This window comes from Tenrec ecaudatus, chromosome 11 (genome assembly GCF_050624435.1).
Source record: "Tenrec ecaudatus isolate mTenEca1 chromosome 11, mTenEca1.hap1, whole genome shotgun sequence".
NCBI lineage: Eukaryota > Metazoa > Chordata > Mammalia > Afrosoricida > Tenrecidae > Tenrec > Tenrec ecaudatus.
This window is the reverse complement of record NC_134540.1, coordinates 70532770-70550374: the sequence shown is the minus strand read 5'-3', so window position 1 is coordinate 70550374 and position 17605 is coordinate 70532770. Positions and strand designations below refer to the sequence as shown.

At 43.9% G+C, this 17605-nt stretch overlaps 1 pseudogene; it reads right to left on the bottom strand.

The window, feature by feature from the left end:
* Positions 1-16222: 16222 nt before the first annotated feature.
* Positions 16223-16687, bottom strand: LOC142460763 (large ribosomal subunit protein uL23-like; annotated as a pseudogene).
* Positions 16688-17605: the final 918 nt, after the last annotated feature.

Genomic DNA, 17605 nt, shown 5'->3' with positions numbered 1-17605 from the left:
CCTTTTTGTTTTGTTTTTGAAACACTTTAATTGGCGGATTTCATCTGACTCAATAGTTCACTCATAGCAAGAAGCGGGGTACAATCATTACCACAATCCGCGGTAAACCGTTTTCTTCTTTCTTGTACTCATTATTTTTAATTTCCCATTTCCTCTCAACCTCTCTTGCCACACCCCCAAGAAACCATTAGGCCAGTTACTGTTCTGTAGTCTCACCCTTCCTGGATCTCACATCCGCAGACCCCGCTAAACAAAGAAACAAAAAGGCCAACGACAATAATAAAATAGAGAAAAACTTCAGTCGAAAAAGAAAGCAGAAAATATTAAAAACTAGAACAACTTTAAAATGGATCAAAGGGAAATCAAATAATAAGGTGTTGAATTTTAACCTAACTACATCTACCATAATCCACTTTCCAATGCACTCGGCGTGATAGCAAGACTATTCATTCACACTGCCGGCCTGTGGTCAGAGGGCATTCACCAGAGGCTTAATTCACATGTACTTTTAAGTGGGTCAATGGAGGTAAATAAGGCATTACACCTTAACTTAACTGTATGTGCTACAATTGTGTCTACAACACGCTCTGTCTGCTAACAAGGCCAGCCACATCCCTTGACTGTGGTCAGAGGGATTCACTGGAGGCTTAACCAATGAGTGGACCCGGCAAGTGGATGTTGGGTTTCCACTGAAACCCACAGCCTTATGCAAACCAGGTGCTCACAATTTCAGCTCTGATACCATGCCCTCCTTGGGATTTGGATTACGGTATATTATTTGCAATCCTGTGGTCACAGAGATTGGTGTGCTTCTTCCATGTGGACTTAGCCTTACTTAGATGGCTGCTTGTTTGACGGCAAGCCAGCCTTTAAGAACTCAGATGATATTCTGTCTGATGGCCAGGGATCATCCAGTTTCTTCAGCACACTTCTGCAGCTGCTTTTGAACAATTCAGCAAAATTTTACTTGTGACTTTAACGATATTGTTAGATAATGTCCATATTCTGTCGGGCCATCATCCTTTGGAATGAGCAGAAATATGGATCTCTCTCAGTCGGCCAGGTATTTGTCTCCTGATTTTTTTGGCTTATAGACAAGTGAGTGCGTTCAGAGCTGCGTCCGTTGTTGAAACATGTCACTTGGTATGACATCATTTCCTGGCACCTTGGTTTTTGCTACGACCTTCAGCGCAGCTGCCATTTCCTCCTTCCATACCAATTGTTCTGGACCATTTGCTCTTGATTATATGGGACTTCTTCGTGGCACCGTGACGCCACATAGTCCTCCAGTCCTCTTTAAATGCTTCCTGCATTGTTCCGTATTTTGCCTGTAGGATTCTTCAATGTTTCCACTCTAGTCAAGGTTTACGAGTCCTGATGGCATAGTGTTTACCCACCGGGTTGCGATCCAAACGTCAGCAGTTCGAAATCACCAACTAATCCAGAGGCGAAAGACAAGGCTTACTCCCATAAACAATTACAGTCTGGGAATTCAGAGGCTCAGTTCTGCCCCGCCCTGTAGGGTCACTGTGAGCTGGCATAGACTTGATGGTAGTGAGTTTGGTTTTGGTTTAATCAAGGCTTGGATTTTTTTTCTTCGTTTCTTTTATTTTGAGGAATATTGAAATTGTCCATCCTATTTGACTTTCCTCTTTGCTTGGATGTAGAAATATCATACTCCAGACCTAAAGATGGTTATGTTGTAGTCCTGTTCGACTTCCCAGACTTGTTCATCTTGCCCGCCTGCCTGTGAATCCGCTCATAGATGAATGTGTGTTATTCCTGAGCCGGCAAGATCCGCCCCAGTATCTTCTCCTGCCCCTCCACCTTGAGGAGACTCCTGATTCTTGCCGGTTCCTGATTCTGCAGAGATGGAGAAGGGAAGATGCCGTTATTACAGACAGTGCAGCCCTGGCCTTTGGGTTCCATGGGCCTCCTTGTGCTCAGTAAACCTTTGCTGACCTGAAATAAGGGAAGTGTCATCCACAAGGGACGTCTGTTTTAAAAGGAGAGACTGTGAGAAGAAAACGACAAAATACCAATCTTATGACATAAAACAAAATCTGAGCACATGGCACATCAAGATCTTGTGCAGGAACACAGATAAACAAAAATCCTACGTCCCCTCAAGGCAATGCATCCTGCAGCTCAGTTCCAACAGGAAATACAATAGAATTTCTCTCTTTGGGGGGGTTTTGTGTTTTAATTGCGTAAGTGTTCTTAAAGTTTACATGGATGAATAAATAACCAAGATTAGTTAGATTAGCATGAAAAAGAATAGGAATTGGAACTTGTCTTATTAAATATCAGAACATCCTATAACCAATCAATATGGTATTGGCATAGGAATTAGATGGTTAGACCTGATTAGATAATCCCAGAGTAGGTTTCAATACATGAGAAGTTAACATAGTAAAAAGGAGCTTGTGGTACTTAAATAATTTTATGTCAACTTGAAGATGTATAATATTGTAAAAAAAAATTGTAGGACTGGAATCTAACCTGTCAATCAGGCTACAGCCTGCTGGTGCTTCCCTGGGGCTGGGGCCTTCTCATAAGGAGATCCTGGGAACTTCTCTCTCTCCCCCTTCTTCTAGGCCACTGACCCCGAGAGCTGCTACATCCCTGCCATGTTTCTACTGACCTTGGATCCACGTGGCTCTAAACTCGGGGCCTATGATCTTCTTGCATTCTGCATCACTGTGTGTGGCTGAGTAAGTCTGCAGAGGGACCCATGGACTAGTACTTAGTCTGGACTAAGCCCGAACGCATCCTTGATATGTAATTACTTTTGGTATAAAGCTCTTTCTTATGCATGTATGAGTATCACTGGATTTGTCTCTCTTGTCAACCCAGCCAAACACAGAAGTGTTTCAAGCTATCAGGGCAGGCTAGTATGTTCCCTCAATGACCCTGGCCAATGTGACGCTCCACCACAAAGAAATAAATGGGACCTCACTATGTGCCAGGATCCCTGTTGGTGCAGTGGTTAAAGTGCTGAGCTGTGAACCAAGTGGCCAGAGCTTCAAACCTATCAGCCACTCCATGTGAGAAAGAGGTGACAGTGTATTTCCAGAAAGATTGCAGCCTGGAAACCCAGAAAGATTACTCTGCCCTACCCTTACAAGGTGGAATAAATGCCACGGTAGTGAGTTTGGGTTGGGCTGGGTTATCATGGCCCCAAACAAAACAAAATCGGTTCTTTGCTACAGTATGAAATTCAGAAGCCTTAAAAGATAAACATGTCCTTCCCAATATGATGACTCAAGACAAATGGGTGCACAAGCAAATGTGGTGAAGAAAGCTGATGGTGCCCGGTTATCAAAAGATATAGCATCTGAGGTCTTGAAGGCTTGAAGGTAAATAAGCGGCCATCTAGCTCAGAAGCAACAAAGCCCACATGGAAGAAGCACACCAGCCTGTGTGATCATGAGGTATGATTGGTATCAGGTATCAGGCATCAAAGAACAAAAAATCATATCATTGTAAATGAGGGGGAATGTGGAGTGGAGACCCAAAGCCCATCTGTAGGCAACTGGACATCCCCTTACAGAAAGGTCGCAGGGAGGAGATGAGCCAGTCAGGGTGCAGTATAGCACCTATGAAACATACATCTTTCCTCTAGTTCTTAAATACTTCCTCCCCCGACTATCTTGATCCCAATTCTACCTTACAAATCTGGCTAGACCAGAGGATGTACACTGGTACAGATAGGAACTGAAAACACAGGGAATCCAGGGTGGATGATCCTTTCAGGACCAGTGGTGCAAGTGGTGATACCGGGACAAGTGGTAGAGGGAGGGTGGGTTGGAAAGGGTGAACTGATTACAAGGATCTACAGATAACCTCCTCCCTGGGGGATGGACAACAGAAAAGTGGGTGAAGGGAGACATCGGACAGTGTAAAACATGACAAAATAATAATAATTTCTAAATTATCAAGGGTTCATGGGGGGAGGAGGGAGTGGGGAGGGACGGAGAAAAATGAGGAGTTGATATCAAGGACTCAAGTAGAAAGCAAATGTTTTGAGAATGATGATGGCAACGAATGTGTTTGGCACAATGGATGGATGGATGGATGGATTGTGATAAGAGTCGTATGCGCCCCCCCATAAAATGATTTAAAAATATATATATAAACATGGCAACAAACCCAGGGACCAGGGAACAACAGTGATCTAAAATCAATGGCGAGGAAGGCATAGAATGCCTGGAGAGGCTTGACTGAGTACCCTGTAACTGAGAGGAATATGGAAAGCCGAATGAAGCTCGAACATTGTAGCTGGAACACGACTAGAACTTGGACAAAAATCAAGTCTTTAAGGATGCACATGCGGGTCAGCGTGTTCTGCAACTGTATCATGTTGATTCTCAAGGAAATGCAAACATTCCTTGTGTGTGTGTGTGTGTGTGTGTGAGTGATTCCTGGAGTCTGTTTCATCCTTGTTCTTTGCTTTATAGACTGTATTCTTACAGCACCAGATGACTTGTTTTCTTAGATAATATAGTTTTTAGAAAGTCGTTTTTTAGACTTAAAACAATTTGAGTAAATGTCACCAGTCACGTATTCCTAAACTCGAACATGAATAGAGAGGACACAGCTCAGTTCCTTGCTCCATGCCTAAGCAAGCTGTGGCCCTCTGCTGTTTCACAGATTCATTCCGTGTGCTTCTCCTTCCTCTGCGGCTCCATTCATTGACAATATTTGGACGTCTGAAGGCCTCACGGAACCAAGGGCGGAAAGTTATATGAATACTGCAGTTGACCTTGGCAAGAAGTAGAGACATGGGGAATTCTGTACATACAGAGAAACAATATATTGAAGTTTTGAAAGTTATATTAAAGACAACTAGGGTAGAAATGCCATCTCAGACTTTTAAGAACCTTTTTTCTTGTGTACATAAGCATTGTTATTGGTTTCACCCTGAAAACAAGAATCAATAAAATGCCAAAGTATGGAAACAAGTGACTTGTGGTTTGTGAAGGGCACATCAAAGGGGTGAAGCCATTGATCATGGTGTTTGGGCATGAATGCCTTTAGCTAATATTGGTTTAAAACCATTTCAATTGGATACTGAAAGTGAAAGAGAAAAACCTTCTTGTGAAATGTTGTAGGAGCTGCCGATGTAGACCCATCTAGTGATCCTATACATGACAACATTTATGAGAGTCCTGAAGCTGAATCGTCTTCTTCCTCAGATTCTTCCTCTGAAGAGGAGGATAAGTTCCCCCTATCTGAGGAATTAAAGAATTTGGTTTGTTAAGTAAATAAAAGAGCAGAACATCTTCAGTTCGATTCTGGAAAGACTGTTGTAGAACCGACACTCCCTTGTTTTGAAGAAAAGCCTCCAGCGTATCCCAAAGAGAATAAGGCTATGCCTCGAATTCCAGCTGAGAGACTGAAATTTTTATGTGAGTTAAATGAGACTTCTTTACCCTCTCCATCTCCAAGGCTGCTCTCTCCCCTGTCATTAGAACTCAGGCGGCTGCTGATGCTCAGCATCCGAATGGATGGTGGAGTGTGCTCCTGAAGGGCAGGAGTTTAAGATTTTGAAAGCTTTAAAGGAAGGTGTACACTCTTATGGGATCCAGTCACCTTATGTTCAGGGGATCTTACACTCTTATGTTACTGACAATATTATGATTCCCTCAGATTGGGATCTTTTAGTCAAAACAGTGCTACCCTCTGGCCAGTATCTCCAGTTTAAAGCTTGGTGGCGTGAGGAAGCTGAGAAGCAGGCTCAGATGAATAGTCGTGGGCAGCCGCCAGGACCGACTTTTGATCAATTGACGGGAACTGGTCCTTTGGCCGGGACTGCTCAGCAAGCCATCTTTGGGGATGACATTATTGAACAACTTCTTAATCTATGCTTACGTGCTTGGCAAAAAATAGATGAAAAGGGAGGAACAGAAAAAACTTACTAAAATTTTACAAGGACCTAATGAATCTTTTCCTGATTTTTTGGTCCCATCTTTGTACTGCTATCAAACGTGCTGTGGCTTCCCCTGAGTTGCAAGAGGTACTTCTGCACCTTAGCCTTTGAGAGCGCTAGCGCCGATTGTCGAAAAGCCATGAGACCTTCTCAGGTTGGCGGGGAGTTTAGAGGATTATGTTGGGGCTTGTAGGGGCATTGGTACAGAGGCATATAGTGCCAATGTGTTGGCTGCTACTCTGCACACTGGAAATAGTGGATGGAAAGAGTTAAATGTTTCAGATGTGGAAAGATGGGGCATATCAGAAAAAATTGTAAGAAGCCAGGGAAAGATGGAAACTTTCCGTCCAGAGCCATTCCACCGGCGTGTGCTGACGACGTCACAAAGGAGGTCATTGGACTAATGAGGGTCCATCCGTCAAAAGTAGAGATGGCAATCCCTTGCCGCCCCTATTTTCCAATTCGGGAAACTTCCTTAGGGGCTGCTCGTGAGGCCCGTCAACATCAATTCGAGGAGATCACAGTTTCCAGGAGGCTCTGAGATGGAGCACAGTTCAAATGGACGATTAACAATCCATTCCATGCTGCTCTTGGGAGGGCTGCTTTAGAGCTTATCATTCCTCAGGATTTGTGATGAGAATCTGCTCATGGAGGTGTTAAAATCCCTCTCAATCTTTTGGGACCTATCCCTGCTAATCCTGCGGGTCTCATTTTAGGTCAGAGCAGCCTAAATTCTCAGGGAGTGTTAGCTCACACCAGAGTGATTGATTCAGATTATATGGGAGAGATTTCTGTAATGTTGTCCATTTCTAAACTTATTCAGCTCTCAGAAGGTCAAAGATTTGCTCAATTATTACTATGACCTTTTCATAAAGGAAAGGCTGCTTCTGTCGAGAGGAAGGGAGGATTTGGTGGCTCTGGAACACAGGTATTTGGGCAAACATTTATTGGAGATACAAGGCCTCCTGTGGCGGTGTACTTTGAAAATGGAATTCCAATTACTGGTCTCGTTGACACAGGTGCTGATGTGTCTACCACTGCATGTCACGATTGGCCATCGGAGTGGCCTTTTCCCTCTGCTACCACTCCTTGTCCTGGGATTGGACAGTGACTGACATTCAACAAAGCGCTTCTGTTCAAAAATGCCCCGGTCCAGAAGGACAGGTAGTGAAATGACGACCTGATAGAGCCGACATGCCCTTAACTTTGTGGGGCAGAGATTTATTATAATGGGAGGGGGTTTCTATTTCTATCCCCACCATTTCTCCTGTGGCTAAACAAATGATGATAAATACGGGGTCTGATTTTAAACCAAAGAGGGACCACCCGGAGTTTGGAACTTGCCAGGGACGAAACAGAAGGGGTTGGGGGTCCAGATCTAGAGGCAAATGTATAATAATGGCCACTGCGGTGTGCTTCGTTTCACTCTTCACCTGGAAGACTCGGACACCTGTGTGGATTGAACAGTGGTCTTTTCCAAGAGAAACACTGGAAGCGCTACTATTTTTAGTTCAGGAACAAGTCGCTTTAGGACATGTTGGGCCTAGGGCTGCCCCTGGAATTCACCTGTCTTTGTAACAGAAAGAACTCGGGAAAGTGGTGAATGTTGATGGACCTACGGAGAATAAATGCCTTGCTAATTCCCATGGGTCCCTACAACCCGGTGTGCCATCTCTGTTATGATTCCTAAGGACTGGCATTTGGTTATAATTATAATAGATTTAAAGGTTTTTTTTTAAACAATCCCTTTACAACGTCAGGATCGTGTCAAATTTGCATTTACTGTCCTGACTTATAATAACAGTCAACCAGGGCTGTGTTATCAATGGAGATTTTTGCCTCAAAGGATGAGAAACAGTCCTACTTTATGTCAAGCTTTGGTTCACCAGCCTTTACAATGATTTGAGACAAGTTTCCGAGGAGTTCATGTCATCATTATATGGATGGTAGTTTATTTGCTCATCCAGGTCCTCAAATTTAACAGAACTTTTTGAATTTGTGCTGATAATTTTAAGAGATTATGGCTTACAAATAGCAGAGGAGAAAATCCAAAGAGAATATCCATTTAATTATTTGGGACAAAAAATTTGTTAATCACCAAATTATACCTCAGAAAGTACAAATTTGTCGTGATGCTTTACAAACACCATGATTTTCAAAAATTATTAGGGATATGAATTGGCTATGCCCATCTTAGGCATTCCACTGGACAACTTGCTAAGTTACTTCAGATATTGGCAGGAGAGTCAGATCTCAATAGTCCTAGAACTTTAGCTCTTGAGGCTGAGAGAGAATGACAATGGATTGAGATGTATATTCAAGACAGTCAATTACAGCACATAAATGTCTTAGGTAATCTTCAGTTGATTGTTACACATGCTATTCATTCTCCAACAGGAGTCCTTATGCAAAATGATATTTTGTTAGAATGGTTATTTTTATCTAATAAAAGTACGCATAAATTGGAAACATATTTGCAGAAAATATGTCAAATTATTATTAAAGGATGTATTTGTTTATGCCATTTATATGGACTAGATCCTGCAATCATACCAATAAAGAAATTGATGATCGTTGGATTTTATCAGAATATTGGCAAAATGCCCTTACCTGTGATTTGGGTATCATTTCTAATTCATATCCCTCTGGTTGACGTTTTCAGTTTTTGAAAAGAGCTGAATGGATATTGCCAAAAGTGGTTGTTTCTCCCCCCATTCCTCAAGCACTTACGTTTTTTACAGATGCTCATAAGTATGGTATTTTTGGATATGAAAGTATTGACAATAATATTCTAAAGTTATAGCCTCTCCTTTGAATCTTCTGTTCAAAAGGCTATTTGCTATTTTAACTTTACTTGTAGATATGCCTCATTCATTTAATATAATTACTGATTCACAATATGCTCTGTAAACTCTTTTACATGTTGAAACGGCTACTATTGTTGTTAATGAAACTGAATTGCATGATTTATTTTGTAAGTTACAGCAGGCGGTTCATCGAAGAACTAATGTTATTTTTATTACTCACCTTAAATCTCACGCACCCTCGCTTGGTCCTTTGTTCATGGGGAATGATGTGGTTGATCGCCTTGTGGGATCCTTACCAATTGCTCAAGATGAACATGCTAGCTATCACCCCAGTGCAGGACCCGTAAAACTAGGCATGGGCTTACTTGGCAACAAGCGAAGGCTATTTTACGATCTTGTTCAGCTTGTCAAGCGGTATCTGCCCCTCATCTCCCTTTAGGAACTCAAATTTGGCAAATGGATGTTGCTCAAATTGATTCTTTTGGCAAACTTAAATCTCTTCATCATTCTGTGGATACTTTGTCTCATTTTTCATGGTCTCCTCCTGCGACTAGAGCATGTGCGGATGCTGTCATTGCTCTTTTGTTGGGAGCATTTGCTATCCTGGGAATTCCACATACCATTAAGACAGATAATGACTCTGCTTACGTTTCTGAAACTGTTTGGCTTTTTACGTGGAATTCGACATTTGACTGGTATTCCAGGAAATCGTACTGGCGAGACTATTATTGAATGCCAAAATTGGACTTTGAGAGAGTTGCTTTTGAAACAAAAAGGAGGATATGCGGACAGGCGCCCAAGAAGGCGGCTTTATACAGCCTTATGTACTTTACATTTTCTAAATTTAAATCACAATAATTTCACAGCTGCTGAATTACATTGGGAAAATAATGTTTCTAAAGATGTAGAACAGTATATAGGGTATAAGAGTTTTGAACAAGATAAATGGCAACCAGCTATGGTCATAAAACGGGGAAGGGGGTAAGCTTATATTTCAACAGGAGAAAAGAAACGGTGGGTTCCAGATAAGCAAATAAAAGTAAGTGATGGCCCAGAAGAGACCTTGCCCTTGCAGCGAACTGAACCGGAACTTTGCTGCCATGAGCACCACCAGAGAAGCGGTCGAGCTCCCTTGATGACAACTCGACGTGTGGACTTGCCGCTGAGGGGACAGATTAAAAAGCTAAGCATGGACGGGGACTAACTAGTGTATTCCCATGGAGGAGGGATGACAGCTTCTGATTTGTTGCTGGCTATGATGGCCATTTTGACTCTCGGGTAAATGCCGAGAATTCTACATGTTGGACCAGTATTCCTAACCCACCCTTGAATAGAGGAGTCTCCTGGACAGACCCTACTGTTCCAATGTATGGTCATGAATCATCTTGGATGCGGGGCCTTTAGGCGATCGAGGACCATTTGGAGCAAATGAAGAAGGCACCATTATTTCATCCTATGAAACAGGGGTTGAAGGACTTCCTGTATGTATTGGACACGGGGAACATTGTTTAAAATTAAAATAGCAGGCCTGGCTGTCTTGCATCAAAACTTCAGGAGATAAGAACAAGCCGTGAAAATTATTACTTTTAAGTGCTCAAGGGTTTTTCCATTTAAATGTAACAGGAAATATTTCTGTGCCTTCATTGCCCCATGCCAATCACCAACCTGTCAGCGCGTGTCCGATTGGGTCCATTGAGTACTTGCAGCAGAGAACAGGCCCGAATGTTAGTGGATAGTTCCCAAGGACTTGTCGTTGATTGGAGCCCTCCAGGTTCCGCTCGGGTCAACTCTGGTACAGCTGACCTTCAATGGCATTCTCAGAGCCACAGGCATCGATGACACATAAGCAGAGGAGCCTAGTTTGGGGCATGGAGGAGGATTTTCTCTCCCAGACCTCATCTGATAGGAAAACCCTTCCAAAGTCATTTATGGAAAATAGGCGCTGCCTTGTTACCTATTAAAAGATGGACTGGCAACAGTACTAATCATGCAGGACATTACACCTGTCCTTCACAGTTAATACAACCCAATATATCCAAGTTTGTGTGTGTTTGCCATATATTTCCATGAAAGGATCTGTCCATTGGAATCACTCCTCTGGAGAAATTAATTGTAAACATTGTTGTTTTTCTACTTGTTTCAATTCTTCTACTTCTTTTAATCATAGTAGTGAAAGCATACATATTTTGAGAGCTGGATTGGAATATGGATGCCTACTCAATTGTCTCAGCAATGACAAAGTTCTCCTACTTTAGCTTGAATGGACAAATTGGCTAAATGACTTTTGAGAAGATCAAAGCAATTTGGGGGAAATTTTAATAGCTGCAATCCTAGGAATTATCGCAGTTACTGCTACTCCTGCAGGATTAATTTTGCATCTGTCTGTGCAAACCGCTACTTTCATAGATGATTGGCATCTAAATTCTGAGGTTTTGTGGTCCACTCAACAACATATTGATCAGCAAATTCATGAACAATAGGCTGATTTATCTCAAACAGGTATTCTTTTGGGAGACCAGATTAATAGTATCAAGCAACAAACTCAATTACAATGTGATTGGAATCATACGTCCATATGTGTTACTCCTGTGATTTATAATGATGCTCTGTTTCCTTGGGATCATGTCAAAAGACATCTATTGAGTTATCACAATCGATCACAGGATACTTTGCAATTACAACATCATATACAGAATACTTATAGAAAACAAATACAACCGATTGATGGCATTCAAATGGTTGACAGTTTTTTGCAAAGTCTCCATCAACTGAACCCTATTCCCTTGCTTAAAGCTATGTTTGGCTCTTTTGTTGGATTGCTTTTGCTCATAATTTGTCTTTTATGTAGTCTGCCGAAAGATCCTTGACAAACAAAAACCCATAGACAGGAGACATGCTGCCCTTGCAGTGTCTTCCCTTCATCCGGATGCTATAAAAAGTGGGAAATGTAGCCAGAATATGGCTAGAACTTGGACAAAAATCAAGTCTTTAAGGATGCACATGCGGGTCAGCGTGTTCTGCAAATGTATCATGTTGATTCTCAAGGAAATGCAAACATTCCTTGTGTGTGTGTGTGTGTGTGTGTGTGTGTGTGTGTGTGATTCCTGGAGTCTGTTTCATCCTTGTTCTTTGCTTTATAGACTGTATTCTTACAGCAGCAGATGACTTGTTTTTTTAGATAATGTAGTTTCTAGAAAGTCATTTTTTAGACTTAAAAACAATTTGAGTAAATGTAACCAGTCACGTATTCCTAAACTTGAACACGAATGAATAGAAAGGACACAGCTCAGTTCCTAACTACATGTCTGAGTGAGCTGTGGCCCTCTGCTTTTTCACAGATTCATTCTGTGTGTTTCTCATTCCTCTGCGTCTCCATTCATTTACAACAACAAACATGATAGTGGGGCAAGAGGAAAGTAAAAGGAAATAGAGGAAAGAACTAGGAGGCAAAGGGCATTTATAGAGGTTTTAATCTATAGAGCTCTAAATTATAAAGGTCTAAACATGATAGTGGGACTAGAGAAAAGTTAAGGGAAATGGAGGAAAGAACTAGGAGGCAACGGGCATTTATATATAATGATAGGGAAATAGAGCTATGTACATATATTTATAAATTAAGTATTAGGGTAGCAGCTAGACTTTGGAGCTCTACACAAGTACTCCCTCAACACAAGAAAACTTTGTTTTAATAACCCAGCATTCTGTGATGCTCACCTTCTCGACACAATGAAGACAAAATGGGTGCATAAGCAAATATGGTGAAGACAGTGTATGGTGCCTGGCTATCAAAAGATATGAGGGCTGGGGTCTTAAAGGCTAGCAGATAAACAAGCTGAGAAGCAACAAAGCTCACATGGAAGAAGCACACTAGTCTATGTGATCATGAGGTGTCGATGGGATCAGTTATCAGGAATCAAAGACCCAGAACAAAAAATCATATTGATATGAAGGAGGGGGAGGGCAGAGTGGAGACTCAAATCCCATCTGTAGACAATTAGACATCCCCTCACAGAAGGGTCACAAGGAAGATATGAGCCAGGCAGGGGACAGTATAGCACTGGTGAAACATACAACTTGTCTCTTGTTCTTTAATGCTTCCTCCCCCCCCCCCCCCACTGTCATGTCCCCAATTCCACCTTACAAATCCAGCTAGACCAGCTCATATATGAATCCAGGCTAGATAAACCCCTCAGGACCAATAATGAGAGTAAGGATAGCAGGAGGGGAAGGGGAAGGTGGGGGGAGTAAGAGGCAACTGACCACAATGATCTACATATAACCCCCTCCCAGGGAGACAAACAACAAGAAAGTGGGTGAAGAGAGACATCTGTCAGTGTAAGACATGAAAAAAAATTATAAATTATCAAGAGTTCATGAGGGAGGAAGGGTGGGGTAGGACGGGAATGAGCTGATACCAAGGGCTCAAGTAGAAAGAAAATGTTTCAAAAATGATGATGGCAACAAATGTACAAATGTCCTTGACACCACGGATGGATGGATGGATTGTGATAAGAGCTGTACAAGTCCCAATAAAATGATTTAAAAAACAAACATGTTTGATTATCAAGTCCAAGTCCCTGTCACCGAGTCCATTCTGAGTCACAGTGACCTTACAGAACAGAACAGAACTGACCTCTGACTTTCTGAGCCTGCACATCTCACGCAGGTAGAAAAATCTCAGATATTCATAGGAGTAGGAATGCTCACTTTGAGTTCCTTTTAAATGTCCTTTTCATTTGGGGACAAAAAAGAAGGCTGAAGGGGCAAGGTCAGGGCTATAGGGGGGTGGGGTAAGCTTTCCCAAACTTTGCCATTCTCAAAGAAGGAGCAGCCATATTGTGCTTGGCATCTGTCCTGACCTTTTTTTCACCCATAGAGTTGTCGATTTTCTCAAAACGTCTTCCTAATAAGCCCTCATGATCTGCCTGTGTCTGTCAAGAAAATCTACCAAGAGCACCCCTTGGGAATCCCTAAACCCAGTCACCATGACCTTCTGAGCTGATCTCTCTATCTTGAGTTTCACTGGCTCAGCAAGTGCCCTCAAAGGACACGGTTTTGATTGGCTCCTTTTTGAAGGCGCCCGAGGGAGCCTAAGACAAGGATATTCCTGAGAGAACTTGGCTGCAGCCGTCTGCTGACCAGAGTGTGCTTAGACACATGTTCTCTGGAATAAGCCCCATATGTATGAACCAGTAGCCGTCTTTTTAAAGTACCCTCATACGGGTTGGAAACAGGGACTGTTTTGCTGTCTTTCATTTTTCTTTCATTTCGTTGCAATGAGCAGTTTCATACTATTTTTTTAATAAATCATTTTATTGGGCAGTTTCATACTATTATCACACCTTGTCTTTTGTTGCTAGGACTCATCTTCTGTTTGAAAATACATTGTGTTCGTGTGCATTCTGAGAGGAGGAGGGCCTATTCGGATCAAAGGCTGGGCCTTGGCACCTCGGCATTAGCTCCAGGAAAGGATCTTATTCAGACAACCTCCGTGAGATGACCTTTTTCCTGTGAGATGTAAATTTTGACTTTGCTCCACTTGCCCTAAGCTGGAGAGAGAGAGAGATGAGAGGTGTATCAGAAGCACGGACGTATACATGTTGATACACAAGCAACTGTCCTTTCTGGTGTGAAGGAGCAAATAGTAACAGGAAAAGGAAGTCTTCTTTATTTGTGTTGGGACACTGGTGGAGGAGTGGTTATATGTTAGACTGCAATGTGCAGGGTCAGCAGTTCAAAACCACCAACCGCTGCATGGGAGAAAAATGGGGCTTTCTATGCTGGTCAAGAGTTCCAGGATTGAAAAAATGAGGAGCTGATACCAAGGGGTCAAGTAGAAAGAAAAGGTTTAGAGAATGATGATGGCAGCACATGGACAAATGTGCTCGACACAATGGATGGATGGATGGATGGATGGATGGATGGATGGATGGATGGATGGATGGATGGATGGTGATCAGAGCTGTATGAGCCCCCAATAAAATGACTTATTTAAAAAGAAAGAAAGAGTGAGTTCCGGTCTCCCCAAACCCACCGGAAGAGTTCTACCCTGTCCTGTAAGGTCGTTATGAATCCACACTGAGTTGATGTCCATTGAGTCCAGAGACTTTTGTGTTTGTATACAGATAAATAAGACATTTTAAAAACCATCTCTCCCTGATTTCCTCAGTTTCCCCAGCCACCCACCTTCCTTGCCTTTTGGATCTTCAAGCTTATAAAAACCTCAAAATTATCTATAAGATCATTTTTCTAGTGGGCTTTGCACCAATGTGCTTCGCCAGCTTACCAACCCACTGGGCAAAAGCACACCATTCTGAGCAGAGGGGACAGTCCTGTCAGCGCCCCAGGTCCCCTGTGTCATGCAAAAGCATCCGCTCCAAAGAGCAGAAGAAAGCCCTTTTCTTGGATCCTGCCCTTCGGAGCCTCTGCACGGCTTTCTGACAGTTCCCACATGACGAGGAGCCATCATGCCTCTCCTGGCCCTGCCCCTACCTCCTGGAGGCGGGGGAGACAGATAGGGGGCTCACTCGTGGAGACTGGTCATGAAGAGTGACCCTAGGGCTCTTGGTTCTCCAGTGGGTTGGCAGGAGGTCTGCTGGCTCTGGCTGCGGCTCTGCCTGGCATGGGAGCTGGAGGAGCCTTTCCACACCAGGTGGGCCCTTGGTCATTTATACTGTTGTGCGGTCCCAACCAAACTGACCACCATTGAGTCCATTCTGACTTGTAGAACGGGGTAGGGCTGTTCCTGTGGTTTCTGAGACGACCACTCGTGGTGGGGGTAAGAGCCTCATCTTTCCCCGCAGGGTATGCAGGAGACCCCAAGTGTCACCTAAACTTTAAGGAGAGCATTTGAGCCATCTTAAACAGGACAAAGGCAAGACAAAGGCACTTTGTCGAGATGTGGGAGGCCTTCGGCACAAGGTCACAGTGGATCTAAGTGTTCACAGCCACACAGGGCTCACAGGCGACGCGCACTCGCGATTCTGGGGTGCATTAAGGTAGGTGGCAGGGGACAGCTCAGGTGAGAAGTACTCAGGATACACTTGATGCATCAGAACGCACCACAGAGTTGCTTTCGGCTGCCACTACATGCCCACAGAGCACAGGCCTTCCCACGGTGAGCCCCAGCCGCCGCCGGTCCTCCTCCAGGCAGGCGTTCCCCCAGGGAGGTCGGAGCAGAGGGGAGTCCACGCCCTCCTCTGAGTGAGGTCTCCCACGTTGGAGGTCAGACCTGGCTGCAGGTGCCCTCTGATGCTAGTGGTCACTTACCAAACACTGGCTCTGTGCTCCCACTCACAGCGACCCTCTTAGGACAGGGGAGAACTGCCCCTATGGGTTTCTGAGACTGCAACTCGTTCCTTCTTTTCTTAAATAAATAATTTTACTGGGGGCTCTTACAGCTCTTATAATAATCCATAGGTGAGACTTAACTCTTTTTTTTTATTGAAAAGTTTATATTTAGCATTAGCCAGCTGGGCTTAGTTTAGATGATTTCGATTTTGTTGGCAACATCTAAAGCGTCACAGCCAGGAGCGGGTCAAACGTACGTCTTCTTCTCCCCGGCAGGCCTGGTCAAGGTGTTGACCTTGGCTACGTGGGTGTCCTAGAGCTTCTTCACAGCCTGTTTGATCTGGGGCTGGTTGGCTTTGGCATCCACAATGAACACAAGTGTGTTGTCATCTTCCATCTTCTTCATGGCAGACTCTGTGGTCGAGGGGAATTTGATGATGACATAATGGTTCTTCTTGTTTCTCCTGGGGGCGCTCTTTCAAGGGTATTTGGGTTCTTAGTCTCAGGATTGTGGGCCGCGGGAAGGTGGGTGACGTGCAGATCTTTTTTTTCCGTGGCTGTGGACGCCTTTCAGCACGGCCATCTTGACTTTTAAAGCCTTTGCTTTGGCTTCCGTTTGGGGAGAGGCAGGAGCGTCCTTCTTTGCTTTGGGCACCATCCTCGTAAAAAGGCAAGACAGGAACTCTTTACAGGAGTAGAAAGCCTCATCTCTCCTTTGTGGAGCAGCTAGTGGTTTTGAACTGCTGACCTTGCAGTTAGAAGCCCAATGTGGAACCACTGTACCCCTAGGGCTCACAACAACCCCAAGGCCCTCTCATTTCCCAGGTGACGAGTAAAAATGCTGAGCTATAGAAAGGGACAAGATAGTGGCTTGTTGGGGGCCAGTCCTGAGTACCTTGGGCTAGCAGCCCACTCCTAAAGTGGGTGGGGCGCAGACCCCCCATAGCCTACATCTAGATGTTGGAATGTTTTACATGGAGCCACCAAGCTGCTCTTGACAGATGTCTTCTCTTTCTTACCTGGACGATACACCTTCCTGCAGCCCAGAAGTCAGGTAAAGCTTGACTTCTTTAACTCCCTGAATTTCCTTATTTGAACCTGGTAGGGTGAGGCACATGGGCCCAGCCCTTGGCTGTGGACACCCATGTACACATGTGAGCACCCCAGCCCACACACACACCCCTAAGGCAGCCACACCCCTGCCAACAGTGGCCCTGGGGACTGGATGTGTCCTCAGGCAGCTCTCAAGGAGGGGCATAGGGTAACCTGAAGGGTGCTTTCTCATGCAGATGAGCTGCTCCCTAGATAATAAAGAGTGAGGGGTGTGGGGAGCCCGAGGCAGCGCCCCTTGTGCTTCTGGCCATTTGTGCTTTTGAAGGGTACAAAGGAGACCCCAAACCTCACATACAATTTAAGGACAGCTTTTGACTAAGTCTTCAACAGGACAAAACAGAGACGCATCATCCAGCTGAGGGACCATGACCATGGGGTCATCATGGCGTCCAAGAACTCCTAGCCAGGCCATGGCACCCATCCTTACCACTGGGGTTCCCTGCAGGGATTAAGATCAAAACAG